Source organism: Pongo pygmaeus, chromosome 19 (assembly GCF_028885625.2).
Source record: "Pongo pygmaeus isolate AG05252 chromosome 19, NHGRI_mPonPyg2-v2.0_pri, whole genome shotgun sequence".
NCBI lineage: Eukaryota > Metazoa > Chordata > Mammalia > Primates > Hominidae > Pongo > Pongo pygmaeus.
Genome location: NC_072392.2, coordinates 57310122 through 57324498, shown reverse-complemented (window position 1 = coordinate 57324498; position 14377 = coordinate 57310122). Strand labels below are relative to the sequence as shown.

The following is a 14377-nucleotide window of genomic DNA, read 5'->3' as shown; positions in this document are numbered from 1 at the left end:
ACAGGCAAAAACTGGAAACATTCCCCCTGAGAACCAGAACAAGACAAAGATGCCTACTCTCACCAATCCTATTCAACACAGTTCTGGAAGTTCCAGCCAGAGCAATCAGGCAAGAGAAAGAAATAAAAGGCATCCAAATAGTAAGACAGGAAGTTAAACTATCTCTAGTCGCAGATGATATGATTCAATACCTAGAAAAATCTTAGTCTCTGTCCAAAGGCTCTTAGATTTGTTAAACAACTCCAGCAAGGTTTCAGGATATAAAATCAATGTATAAAAATCAATAGCATGTCTATACACCGATAATATCCCAGCTGAGAGCCAAATCAAGAAAGTAATCTCATTCACAATAGCCATAAAAGAAATACAATACCTAGGAATACTGCTAACCAGAAAGGTAAAAGACCTCTAAAATAAGAATTACAAAATGCTGCTGAAAAAAGTCAGAGATGACACAAGCAAATGGAAAAACATTCCATGCTCATGGATAGGAAGACTCAATATTGTTAAAATGTCCATACTACCCAAAGCAACTTACAATTTCAATGCTATTCCTATCAAACTACCAAAGGCATTTTTCACAGAATTAGAAAAAAAAGTATTCTAAAATTCATGAGACCAAAGAAGAGCCTGAATAGTAAAAGCAATCCTAGGCAAAAAGAACAAAGCTGGAGGCATTACACTACTTGACTTCAACTATACTACAAGGCTACAGTAACCAAAATAGCATGGTACCGATACAAAAACAGACACATAGACCAATGGAACAGGTTGGAGAACCTGGAAATAAAGACACACACCTACAACCATCTAATCTTTGACAAAGTTGATGATAACAAGCAATAGGGAAAAAACTCTCTATTCAATAAATGGTGGTGGGATTACTGGCAAAACATATGCAGAAGATTGAAACTGGGCTCTATATACAAAAATCTTTCCACTGTATACAAAAATCAACTCAAGGTGGATTAAAGACTGAAATGTGAAACATAATGCTATAAAAACTCTAGAAAAAAAAACCTAGGAAATACCATTCTGGACACATGCCCTGGCAAAGATTTTATGAGGAAGACTCCAAAAGCAATCCCAACAATTGCAACAAAAATTGACAAGTGGTACTTAATTAAAGAGCTTCAGCACAGCACAAGAAACTATCAACAGCAGACAACCTGCAGAAGGGCAGAAAAATATTTGTGAACTATGCATCTGACAAAGGTCTAATATACAGAATCTATAAGTCATCAAGCAAGAAACAACCCCATTTAAAAAATGGGCAAAGGACATGAACAGACACTTCTCAATAGAAGACATACACATGGCCAACAAGCATATGAAAAATATGCTTAACATCACTAATCATTAGAGAGGTGTAAATCAAAACCACAATCAGATGTCTTCTCACACCAGACAGAATGGCTATTACTAAAAAGCCAAAAAATAATAGATGCTGGTGAGGTTGTGGAGAAAAGGGAATGCTTATACACTGCTGGTGGGAATGTAAATTAGTTCAGCCTCTGTGGAAAGCAGTTTGGAGATTTCTCAGAGAACTCAGAATTACCATTCAACACAGGACAATCCCATTATTGGATATATATCCAAAGGAATATCAATCATTCTACCATAAAGACACATGCACTCCTATGTTCTTTGCAGCACTAGTCACAATATCAAATTCATGGAATCAACTTAGACGCCCATCAACGGAGGACTGGATTTTAAAAATGTGGTACATAGGCCGGGCGTGGTGGCTCATGCTTGTAATTCCAGCACTTTGGCAGGCCAAGGAAGGTGGATTACCTGAGGTCAGGAGTTTGAGACCAGCCTGGCCAACATGGTGAAACCCCATCTCTACCAAAAATACAAAAATTAGCTGGGCGTGGTCGTGTACACCTGTAATCCCAGCTACTCAGGAGGCTGAGGAAGGAGAATCACTTGAACATGGGAGGTGGAGGTTGCAGTGAGCTGAGATCACACCACTGCACCTCAGTCTGTGCAACAGGAGCGAGACTCCATCTCAAAAAAAAAAAAAAAAAAAGAAAGTGGTACATATACACCACAGAATACTACACAGCATAAAAAAGCACAAAATCATGTCCTTTGCACAACATAAATGCAGCTGAAGGCCATTATCCTAAGTGAATTAATGCAGGAACAGAAAACCTAATACAGAATGCGCTCACTTATAAGTGGGAGCTAAACAATGAATACACATGGACACAAGGAAGGGGACAACAGACACCGGGGCCTACTTGAGGGAGGAGGGTGGAAGTAGGGTGAGGATCAAAAAACTACCTATCGGGTATTATGCTCACTACTTGGGTGACAAAATAATCTGTACACCAACCTCCAGTGACACGCAATTTACTGATGTAACAAACCTGAACACGTACCCCCAGAATCTAAAATAAAAGTTGGAAAAAAAATTATTTATCAAGTTTTTCCTGCTAACTCTCTTGTACATATTAAGTCACATGTTTATTTTCTGTATCAATGTTGTTTTAATGTTTAATTTTGATGTCAGCATTAAAATTAATATTATAACATTATAATGTGGGCTAAGCTCACATTAGCTCTAAAATAAATGATTTCATGCATGAAAAATAAAAGATAAAGGTGTTCATAATAAATAAATAAAATGACCATAATTCTATAACAACTGTTGTAGAAGCAAAAAGAAGAATACAGTTTTTTAATGGCCGTAATATGTTTAAAGATACTTGATTAAAGAAGATATACAGATAGCAAGTAAGCACATGAAAAGATGTTCAACATATTTAATTATCAGGGAAATGCAAGTTGAAACCACTAATGGATACCACTACACCCAATAAAATGATTAAAATTTTAAAAACTAGTAGTACAAAGTTATGGCAAGAATGCAAACTAATTGAAGCCCTCACACATTACTGCTGGAGATGCAAAACGGCACAGTCACGCTGAAAAATAGTTTACCAGTTTGTAAAAAAATTAAACATACATTTTCCATATGTCACAACTAGGTATTTTATTATCCATAATAAAAAGCCTAGAAACAATTAAATGTCCATCAGTAGGTGAATGGACAGTTATATATTAATGCAATGAAAAGTATTCAGCATTTAAAAAGAACAAATTATCTGTAAAACAACAAAAATGAATCTCAATACCATGATTTTGGGGGTAGGGAAGCTATACATAAAAGTCTACACACTATATGAGTCCCTTCTATGAAAAGTTAAAAAAAAAAACAAAACAGCCACAACTATAATAATAGGAAGCAAATCAGTGTTGCGAGAGAGGGAAAGAAGGAAGGTATAGAGCACAAAGTGGCATGAGAAACTTTTCGGGTGACAGAAATGTTAGTGTATCATTATTATGATGGTAGTTACACAAATGCATACAATTGGAACAACTGGAGGTGGGAGAGAATCTTGTATAAGCCTGAACTTCAATCTCTAAAATTGACAAAAAGCAAAAATTATTTATGTTCCCTACAAATTAATCCAGTCCTCTGCTGATAAGGAATGAGTTAATAATGAATGAAATCTAACATTTTGCCTGACCAACTAGGAGGGGAAAAAAGCAGCCTGTCGCCTTCAATTAGGAGCTCATTATGGCTACAACACGCTAGATACTGGAATTCTGATCACTTCACTGGCATCATCCATACAATGTCACAACTGAGACTCTTCCTGCAACAAGCCTTCATTAGAAACAGACAAAACAAATGTTATGAAGGCTCAGTTTATAGATAACTGAACAAAATTTGTCAGAACTAGAAACTATTTATATATGAGAAAAACCTCTCATTCAACAACTTATAGGAAAAGATAATTCTTTAAAATAAGGGTCTTCACAAATTCACACATTCACAAAGGAGTCAGCACGTTTCCTGCCAATAACACAGTTGGGCGCACGCCCGACATATTCTTTTGTTCTCTGTTTTCTCTTTTGAAAAGCCTTGACCATTTCCACGGAACATAACAAGACAATCTTAATTTTCCTCATGGGCAGGCTGATGAGAGTGCTTTCCATAAAATAACCAGTATGCATGCCCCATAAGGTGTTATACTAAAATAGACAGACATGAAACAAGCTTTTATTTTCTATCGTACAAGCCAAAAATGGTGTAGAAAACAGTGCCACAAGAAAGTTTTACACAGAATACAGTCTTCATGTGACTTTTACAGAGCTCTAATGGATTATTTTTAAAGGTTTGTGTTTGACATTTAAACATGGGGCTATGACTTTAAAGATAAACCTAACAGCATAAAGGGGGGGAAGTTCCTAGAAGAAATTTTTAGAGCCAAGTTCAGAATGTAACTGAATCTACTGTAAGCAAATATCAGAGGCTGTAGGAAAGGCAGGAAGGATGCAATTTTTATTAATAAATGCTCCTTTAAAAATCTGTAATTTGTGCCCAGGATCCCATATATACATATAAAAATGCATAGTAAAGGCATTTTACACTATTTATGATAAATGTAAAATAGAAATGAATGCAAATTCTCTTTAACTGACCTTTTCTTTATCTAAGTAACTTGTTTTATAGTGAGTTACTGAGCATGTGTGTTGAAATTTTTTTTATCAGAACAATCTGTTACCTACTGTACATTTGACCCATACCCATAAAAGAAGTTATTAAGATTTTATTAGGGAGGAAAAGGTCCTCATTTTTATATATTACAACAGCCAAAGGTATGGAATTTACACAGTGAATTCATTGCAGTGAGGAGGGTTAATTAAAAGTATTTAAAGAACAAATTTCAAAAAATGCTTCTTTTATTGAAAATTAAAAGGTTAAATTAAGCAATTATGAACTATAAAACAAAATATTTAAACTAGATTTCTTAAAAGGAAAAATATTATAAATATAGAAGACAAAAATCAACAAGAAATCACTAAACATTTTCATCTAAATGAATCTATAATTTTTTTTTTAATTTTTTTGGAGACAGTCTGGGTCTATCGCCCAGGCTGGAGTGCAGTGGCTCGATCTTGGCTCACTGCTACCTCTGCCTCCCAGGTTCAAGTGATTCTCATGCCTCAACCTCCCGTGCAGCTGGAACCACAGATGCACGCCACCACACCTGGCTAATTTTTTTGTATTTTCAGTAGAGACAGGGTTTCACAATGTTGGCCAGGCTAGTCTCGAACTACTGGCCTCATGTAATCCACCTGCCTTGGCCCCCGAAAGTGCTGTGAATACAGGCATGAGCCACCGCACCCAGCCTCTATCTATAATTTTGGAATGCACTGGACAAACCAAAATAATTATACTTAGCTACAACTTTTTTGGATTTTCATATAATATATGTCTGAAATTCAGACCCTAATTCTGAAAACCTATCAACCTATTCTCTACACAATTTCTTACTCCTTCTTTCATTAATAAAAAACTAGGAGGCTGAGTCTTCCTTATAACTTAAATCATCAAATATTGAGTCATAGGCATTTGCTTTAAAAGGCAATGGAAAAGATGGTAGTTTTTGCAAATAGCATCATTAAGTAACTATCCCAGGAGAATCAGAAATACTTTCGGCTGACCTCGGGCATGGCCTTCTTTTAACAAAGTAAATAAGCAGAAATACTTCATGAAAGAGATTATATAGATGCATGATTAGCCACAAAGAAAATACAAAACAGCCCAGGCACGGTGGCTCACACCTGTAATCCCAGCACTGTGCGAGGCCAAGGCAGGTGGGATCACTTGAGCTCAGGAGTTTGAGACCAGCCTTGACAACATGGTAATACAAAAAGTAGGTAGGCATAGTCGCATGCACCTGTGGTCCCAGCTACTTTGCGGGTTGAGGTGGGAGGATCACTTGAGGCCGGGGGTTGAGGCTGCAGTGAGCAGTGATTGTGCCACTGCACTCCAGGCTGGGTGACAAAGTGAGACCCTGTCTCAAAGGAAAAAAAGAAACAAAATACAAAATCACTAAGAGATACCACTACCCATCTATCAAAACTGATAAAAATTTAAAAATAGTGACAACAAATGCTGGAAAAGATAAAGACAAATGGGATCACTCACATATTGCTGGTGGGAATATAAAATGGAACAGTCACCTAGACAACAGTCTAGCAGTTTCTTATAAAACTACACATGCAACTAGCACACGAACCACCAGAGTAAGAAGGTAGGAAGATTAAAAAACAAAACAAAACAAAACAAAAAACTCTCTGGGCACGGTGGCTCACACCTGAAATCCCAGCATTTTGGGAGGCCAAGATGGGTAGAACACGAGGTCAGGAGTTCGAGACCAACCTGACCAACATGGTGAAACCCTGTCTCTACTAAAAATACAAAAATTAGCCAGGCGTGGTGGCACGCATCTGTAATCCCAGCTACTCACGGGGCTGAGGCAGGAGAATCACTTGAACCTGGGAGGCAGAGGTTGCAGTGAGCTGAGATCACACCACTGCACTCTAGCCTGGGCAACAGAGCAAGACTCCACAAAAAAAAAAAAAAAAAAAAAAAAAAAAAAAAAAAAAAAAAAAACACCTCACTGAAAATAAATAAGAAAAATAAGAATAATAATCCATTTTATGACTATACCACAGTTTGTTAATCCATTCATCTACTGAAGGGCAACTTGCTGCCAGGTTTTGGCAATTATAAATAAAGCTGCTATAAACATTCATGTGCAGGCTGTGTGGACATAAATTTTCAACTTAATCACAATGGTTGAACTAGTTTACAGTCCCACTAACAGTGTAAAAGTGTTCCTATTTCTCCACATCCTCTCCAGCACCTGCTGTTTCCTGACTTTTTAATGATCGCCATTCTAACTGGTGTCAGATGGCATCTCATTGTGGTTTTGATTTGCATTTCTCTGATGGGCAGTGATGATGAGCATTTTTTCATGTGTCTGTTGGCTGCATAAATGTCTTCTTTTGAGAAGTGTCCGTTCATATCCTTCGCCCACTTTTTGATGGGGTTGTTTTTTTCTTGTAGTTCAACCATCGTGGAAGACGGTGTGTGATTCCTCAAGGATCTAGAACTAGAAATACCATTTGACCCAGCCATTCCATTACCGGGTATATGCCCAAAGGATTATAAATCATGCTGCTATAAAGACACATGCACATGTATGTTCACTGCGGCACTATTCACAATAGCAAATACTTGGAACCAACCCAAATGTTCATCAATGATAGACTGGATTAAGAAAATGTGGCATATATACACCACGGAATACTATGCAGCCATAAAAAAGGATGAGTTCATGTCCTTTGTGGGGACATGGATGAAGCTGGAAACCATCATTCTCAGCAAACTGTTGCAAGGACAAAAAACCAAACACTGCATGTTCTCACTCAGGTGGGAATTGAACAATGAGAACACTTGGACACAGGAAGGGGAACATCACACACCGGGGCCTGTCGTGGGGTTGGGGGAGAGGGGAAGGATAGCATTAGGAGATATACCTAATGTAAAAGATGAGTTAATGGGTGCAGCACACCAACATGGCACATGTATACATATGTAACAAACCTGCATGTTGTGCACACGTACCCTAAAACTTAAAGTATAAAAAAAAAAACTTACAAACAAAAAAATGATATATCCATTCAATGGAATATTACTCAGCAATAAAAAGGAATGAGGTGTTTATACATGCTACAACATGGATGAACAAAAAAGTATGTGATAGACATATACTTAATAAAAACATTTTATAAAAAAACAGTATGTTTAAAATTGTGTGTAGATTTTAATTTAAGTCTGTTAAATATGTATTCATCCATTCAATTGCCCACTTATGGCCTCATGGAACTTATATTTTAGAGGAAATGCATATATTTGATTACATATCTATTTGGAAGGCTAGATATAAAAATGTTACTAGTGACTATCTTGTGATTATCTCAAGCTGAAAGAATGTTTATCTAAGTTTCCTACTTTTCTCTAGTAAATGTGTAAAACTAAAAAAGGTTATTTTGAATGGCAGTCAATAAATAATAATGACATGGTTCAATTCAGTCAAATTACCAGTTACTAATAGATTTCTAAACACTAGCATTTGAATTCAAACATGTATTTTGAAATAAGCTTCCATGTATAGTTCACAACTAAATGTATAAGTCGTTTTACATAATTTTTCTGAGTGAATTAATACTATGATTAAAATGCTTTCCTCTACAAACAAAAGTGAACAAAAGGCGAACTAATCAAAAAAGAGATGAGAAGTTAAAAAATTTTCAACTTAACGTCTCCACAGTTTCATCATATAGTTAGAATCACACAGTATGATTATCAGATTGAGTTCTTTTACGCAGTAATATGCATTCATTCCTCCATGTCTTTTCATGGCTTGATACCTCATTTCTTTTTAGCACTGAATGACATTCCACTCACAGGATGTACCAATGTTTATCCATTTGCACGGTGAAGGACATCTTGGTTGTATTTAAGTTCTGGCCATTATGAATAAAGTTGCTATACGCATCTTTGTGCAGGTTTTTGTGAGGACGTAAGTTTCAACTCATTCGAGTAAATACCAAGGAGGGCAATTGGTTAATCTTATGGTACGAGTATGTTCAGTTTTGTAAGAAACTGCCAAATTGTATTTGAAAGTAGCTGTACAATTTTGCAGTCCCGCTAGCAATAAATGAGCATTTCTGTTATTCCACCTCTTCTCAGCATTTGGTATTGTCAATGTTAGAGCTTTTAGCCCTTTAAAACTGTGGTATCCAATTGTTATTTTTAATTTGCAATTCCCCAATCACATACATTATTGAGCATCCTTCATATGCTTATTTGCCATGTGTATCTTCTTTGGTCAGGTTTTTGCTCTTTTTTTCTTTCATAATTGAGATTTTATTGGTTAAGGATCAGTACAGACATTTCAATTTGTACACAATTCTTAACATACATAACAAATATCTAAAAAGCCATGTATTGTAATTCTTTTTTAAAGTTATTCCAGTGACTTTCCAGCTTAAATTTGGAAGTAAATTTTCCTTAAGAGGCTATCAAGTACCAGTATCTTCACAATTTGATAAGCTGTTACATACATCCCACCAATTCACAACTGAATAGCATGTATACTACATATTCAATTTTTTAATCTTTCACAGCATAGTAACAAAGTTATTAGGAAAACAGGACAACCACAACCAAAGATGTCACAGAGTGGACACAATTCTGACAGGGAGAGCCATAATCAAAGAGTGGTTTCCTTTAGGAAACAATTCTACTAAAAAACAACATGGGTGCAGCACACCAACATGGCACATGTATACATATGTAACTACACTGCACATTGTGCACATGTACCCTAAAACTTAAAGTATAATAAAAAAAGAAAAACATGGGAATAGAAGTAATTTAAAATGTTCAAGACATTAAATGCAGAACTGACTCCATATTGCCATTTAATATGCTTTGTATTATAGGATATGAAAACTAACCCTCATCTATGAAATGTTACACTGACACCCAAGACAGTCAAAGCTTCCCATAATTCAATATCCCACACTATTTTCTGGTTGTACCAAAAAATAAACAACCAGCAAATGATTTCACCTCTTAAAAAAAGCATTTACACTTAAAAAATGGGATGAGGTGAGATTCCCTCCTTCTTAAAAATGTTTCCAGAGCCACTAAAAAACTTGCATTTACAAAATATTTGATAAAAACATTCCTCTGGATTTTACAAGAAGGGAGACAGGGACCACTGATAAGACATGGTATATGGTATTAAATCAGACTTGGCTTCTTTCTCTGCTGCTTCATCAGAGGCTGGACTCCCCTCAGTTTTCATTTCCCCCTTTTCTGCAGGTAAATCTTCTTTAGTTTCTTTCAGCCTCTTTTCCCTTTGCTCCCCTTTGCCCTTTTGTTTGCACTTCTTTGTTTGAAGCTTTAACCTAAGTTTTGGGTAGAAATTAATCACCCCGTGAAGAACATGTAGAGCTTTACAGATGGTGGTCTCAACGCTTTGCTGCTGCCTTTTTTGGCTTCGCTTCCACTTTTGCAGGAGCAAGTTTAGCTGACAACCGCGGCGATCTCCTCTTGGCCTCTTCCCTGGCGGCCCCTTCAGCGGAGCTGACCTTGCTCTTGGGCATCCTGGCGGCGGGGAGAGCGTGTGCCGGGTGCCTGTGGGCCGCAGCATGCCGAGAGCCTTTGCGAAGCTGGGCTGCCTGGCTGCTGCCACTCCTCCCACAGCCCAAGCTGCTGAGACCCTTTTGCTCATTTTTTAATAGGATTGTTCATTTTCTTACTGTTCAGTTTTAAGAGTTTTTTAGTTCTTTAGTCAGACGTGTCTTTCACCAATATTTCCTCACCATCTGCAGCCCATGTTCTCACTCTCTTAAAATAATCTTTCACGGAGCAAAAGTTTTTAATTCTAATAAAGCCCAACTTACTGATTTTTTCATTTGTGATTGTGCTTTCGGTGTTGCACTTAAGAGGTCATTGCCAAAACTCAAGGTCACCTAGATTTTCTATGTTATCTTCTAGGAACATTGCCTTTCCATACAAACTTTAGAATTACTTAGTACATATCCACAAAATAACTTGCTTGTATTTTTATAGGAATTGCACTGAATGCGTAGATCAACTTAGGAAAAGATGACATTTATATATTTTTTATTTCATGTATCAGTATTTTGTTGTTTTACTCATATAGATCTTTTGCTTGTTTTACACTTAAGTATTTCATTCTTTGTTGCTAGTAAAAATATTATTCAGCAATAAAAAGAAATGAGCCATCAAGCCAGAAAAAGAAATGAGGGAACCCTGAATGCATATTGCTAAGTAAAAGAAGCTTGTCAGAAAAGGTCTAAAATCGGCCAGGCGCAGTGGCTCACGCCTCTAATGCCAGCACTTTGAGAGGCCGAGGCAGGCAGATCACCTGAGGTCAGGAGTTTGAGACCAGCCTGACCAATATGATGAAACCCCGTCTCTACTAAAAATACAAAAATTAGCTGGGTGTGGTGGCGGGTGCCTGTAATCCCAGCTTCTCAGGAGGCTGAGACAGAAGAATCATTTGAACTGAGGAGGCAGAGGTTGCAGCGAGCCAAGATCACGCCATTGCACTCCAACCTGGGCAACAAGAGCAAAAACTCCATCTCAAAAAAAAAAAAAATCAGTGGTGCCAGGAGTTAGGGGGAGGGAAAAAAGGATGAATAAGCAGAGTACAGGGAATTCTCAGGACAGGGGAACTATCTTTATGATACTGTAATAGTGGGTACATAGCATCATACATTTCTCAAATGCCACACAATGTACAACTCAAGGGGTGAAACAATATAAACTGTGGATATTAGTTGTATCAATATCAGCATATCAACTGAAACAAATGTACTAGACACACTAATTTAATGTGTTAATGATGGGAGAAAGTGGATGTATCAAAGAATAAGGGAGTCCAGGCACCAAGTGCAGTGGGTTCAGTCTCTAATCCCAGCACTTTTGGAGGCCAAGGTGAGACAATTGCTTGAGCCCAGAAGTTCAAGACCATCCTGGGCAATGTAGCAAGACCCTATCTCTACAAAAAAACCAAAAAATCAGCGAGGCATGGTAGCACGCCTGTAGTCCCAGCTACTTGGGAGGCTGAGGCAGAAGGATCATTTCAGCCCAGGAGTTCAAGACTGCAATGAGCTATGATTGTGACACTGTACTCCAGTGACAGAGTGAGAGCCTGTCAAGAAGAAAGAAGAAAGGAGGAATAGGAGGAGGAAAAGGAAGAAGAAAGAAGAACACCGTACTTTTCACTCAATTCTTCTATACATCTCTCAAAGTGCTGGGATTACAAGCATGAGCCACTGTGCCCGGCCTGGTATTTGTTAAAAACCAGTACTAGGCACCACTTGCTGTTGAACCTGAGCTACAAGTTAGAATAATAGCTTTCCTTGACAGAAAATCTCTTTATAAACTTTTTTTAATTGTGGGAGAAAAAATAAGTCTTATTTTCTTCATAAGAATACAGAAAACATACCATCCTCAAGCAAATAATAAACACCCAACCAAGTCCATTACTCTCCTCTGCACACTACCTCTCCACAAAAAAGTAGTAAAAACAGAAAGTGTACATGGAGCTATAATAGACTAGTTCATGCAGAAAACTGAATTTGTGAAGTATAGTATAAACATTTTCCAGAATTAAAAGGAAATGAATAAAGAGATTTAAAAGGAAGACAGCAGATTTAAAAAAAAAAAAAAAAGAACTGAACACAGAGATTCAATTTGTGAAATTACATGTTATTTCAAAAAAATTCTGTCTCAAGACTGCAGCATCAATCCTTCTCTGACAGTTTCTAGCCTCCCAGCTTGCTAGCCTGGCCTAGTTCCTACTTGCTGTACCCCAAAATCACACAAACCAAGTCCTTAAAATGGTTTTGTGTGTATCTGTGTGTCTATCTGTGTTTACATACGCTGGCTAATATATTGGGGAATAAAAACTAAAACACTCATACACAGGGCCAAACATTTGCTCGAAGAAAAACAGCAAGGACTCTCGTTTTGCATCTCTGGCTGAGCCTCTGGCTCATCTCAAGCGGGAAGTGAAGACTAAGGCAGAGTTGTAGATGGCATTACTACACATTCAAGGACTGTCCCAGTTTAAAGCCAATCTGCTAATACTAGAGTACTTTTTTCTTTTTTGTAGTCCCAGCTACTCGGGGGGCTGAAGCTAGATGACTGCTTGAGCCCAGGAGGTGAAGGCTGCAATGAGCTATGATCATGCCACTGCACTCCAGCCTGGGTGACAGAGCAAGACCCTGACTTAAAAAAAAAAAAAAAGAAGGAAACTTGAAAACATGATAAATGGCTCATGAAAAACCCACAGCTAACACCATATTCAATAAAGAAAAACTGAAAGTTTTTCCTCTAACATCAGGAACAAGACAAGGATGCCCAGTATTATTCAACACTGTACTGAAAGATCTACGCAAAGCAATTAGGCAATAAAAAGAAATAAAAGGTATCTATTCACAGATAACATATTCTTATATATATAGAAAATTCCAGATAATCTATAAAAGTACTAGAACTGATAAATTCAACAAAGTTGCAGGATCAACACGCAAAATCTAGCAACGAACAATCCAAAAGACAAATGAAGAAAACAGTTCCATTTATAACAGCAATACAATATCTATCGAAATTCCAATGGCCTTTTTTGCAGAAATGAGAAATCCAATCCTAAACGCAAATGTAATAAGTACAAGTTGCACCAAACAGCCAAAACAAAGTTGGAAAAGAACAAATTTGGAGGACTCACATTTTGAAACTTACAACAAAACTAGGGTTATCAAAATACTGTGAAACTGGCCTAGTATTAGACATACTGATGTCTAATGTCTAGCATTAGACATTCCAAAAATGAAATAGAATTCAGAGTCCAGAAATAAATTAATGATGAATTAACTTTTGAAAAAGCTGCCAAGTCTATTCAATGGGGAAAGGACAGTCTCTTCAGTAAATTATGTTGGGACAAGTAGATATTTCTCTGCAAAAGAATGAAGGGAAACCCTAGCCCCCAACTCAAAATAGTTCTAATGACCCAAATATAAAACTCTTAGGAGCAAACAAATAGGTAAATCTTCCTGATCTTGAATTTGGCAATTGATTCTTAGATATGATACCAAAAGTATAAGCAACAAATGAATGAACAGATAAATCAGATTACATCAATATTTTAAAACTTCTGTGGAACAAAGGACATTATTAAGAAAGTAAAAAGAAAACCACAAAATGTGAGAAAACATTTGTAAATAATATATCAGATAAGGGTCTAGTATCCTGAATATATTGTTAATTTTTATAATTCAACAAGAAGCCAAACATTCCAATGGGAAAAAAAAGTGGGCAAAGGAACTGAATAGACATTTTTCCAAAGAAGATATACAAATGGTCAACATGTGCACAAAGGATGCTCAACATCATCAGTCATTACGATAATGCAAATCAAATTTACAATGAAATATAACTTCATAGCCACTAGGTTGGTCATAATTTAAAAATTAAAATCAGAAAATAACAAGTATTGGTAAGAATATGAAGAAATTGGAACTCTGGTCCACTGCTGGTAGGAATATAAAATGGTACATCTCCTGTGGAAAACAGCTTGGCAGTTCCTCAAAAAGTTAACCATAGAATTATCATATGACCCAGCAATTCTACTCCTAGGTATATACCCAAGAGGAAGCAAGCATATGTTCACACAAAAACGTCTACATGAATGTTCATAGTAGCATTTTCATCATAACCACAAAGTAGAAACACCCATATGTCTCTCAACAGATGAATGGATAAACAAATTGTAGTGTACACATACAATGTAATATTATTCGGCCATAAAAAGGGATGAAGTACTGACACACGCTACAGCATGGATGAACCTCCCAAACATTATGCTAAGTGAAAGAAGTCAGAAACAAAAGGTCACAT

At 36.9% G+C, this 14377-nt stretch overlaps 1 protein-coding gene and 1 pseudogene across 18 annotated transcripts in view; both read right to left on the bottom strand.

The window, feature by feature from the left end:
- The window catches only part of BCAS3 (BCAS3 microtubule associated cell migration factor), a 703320-nt gene that overhangs the window by 520009 nt on the left and 168934 nt on the right, over positions 1 to 14377 (bottom strand). The gene's annotated exons all lie outside the window — the stretch shown is intronic.
- LOC129016806 (non-histone chromosomal protein HMG-14-like) lies at positions 9639 to 10050 on the bottom strand (annotated as a pseudogene).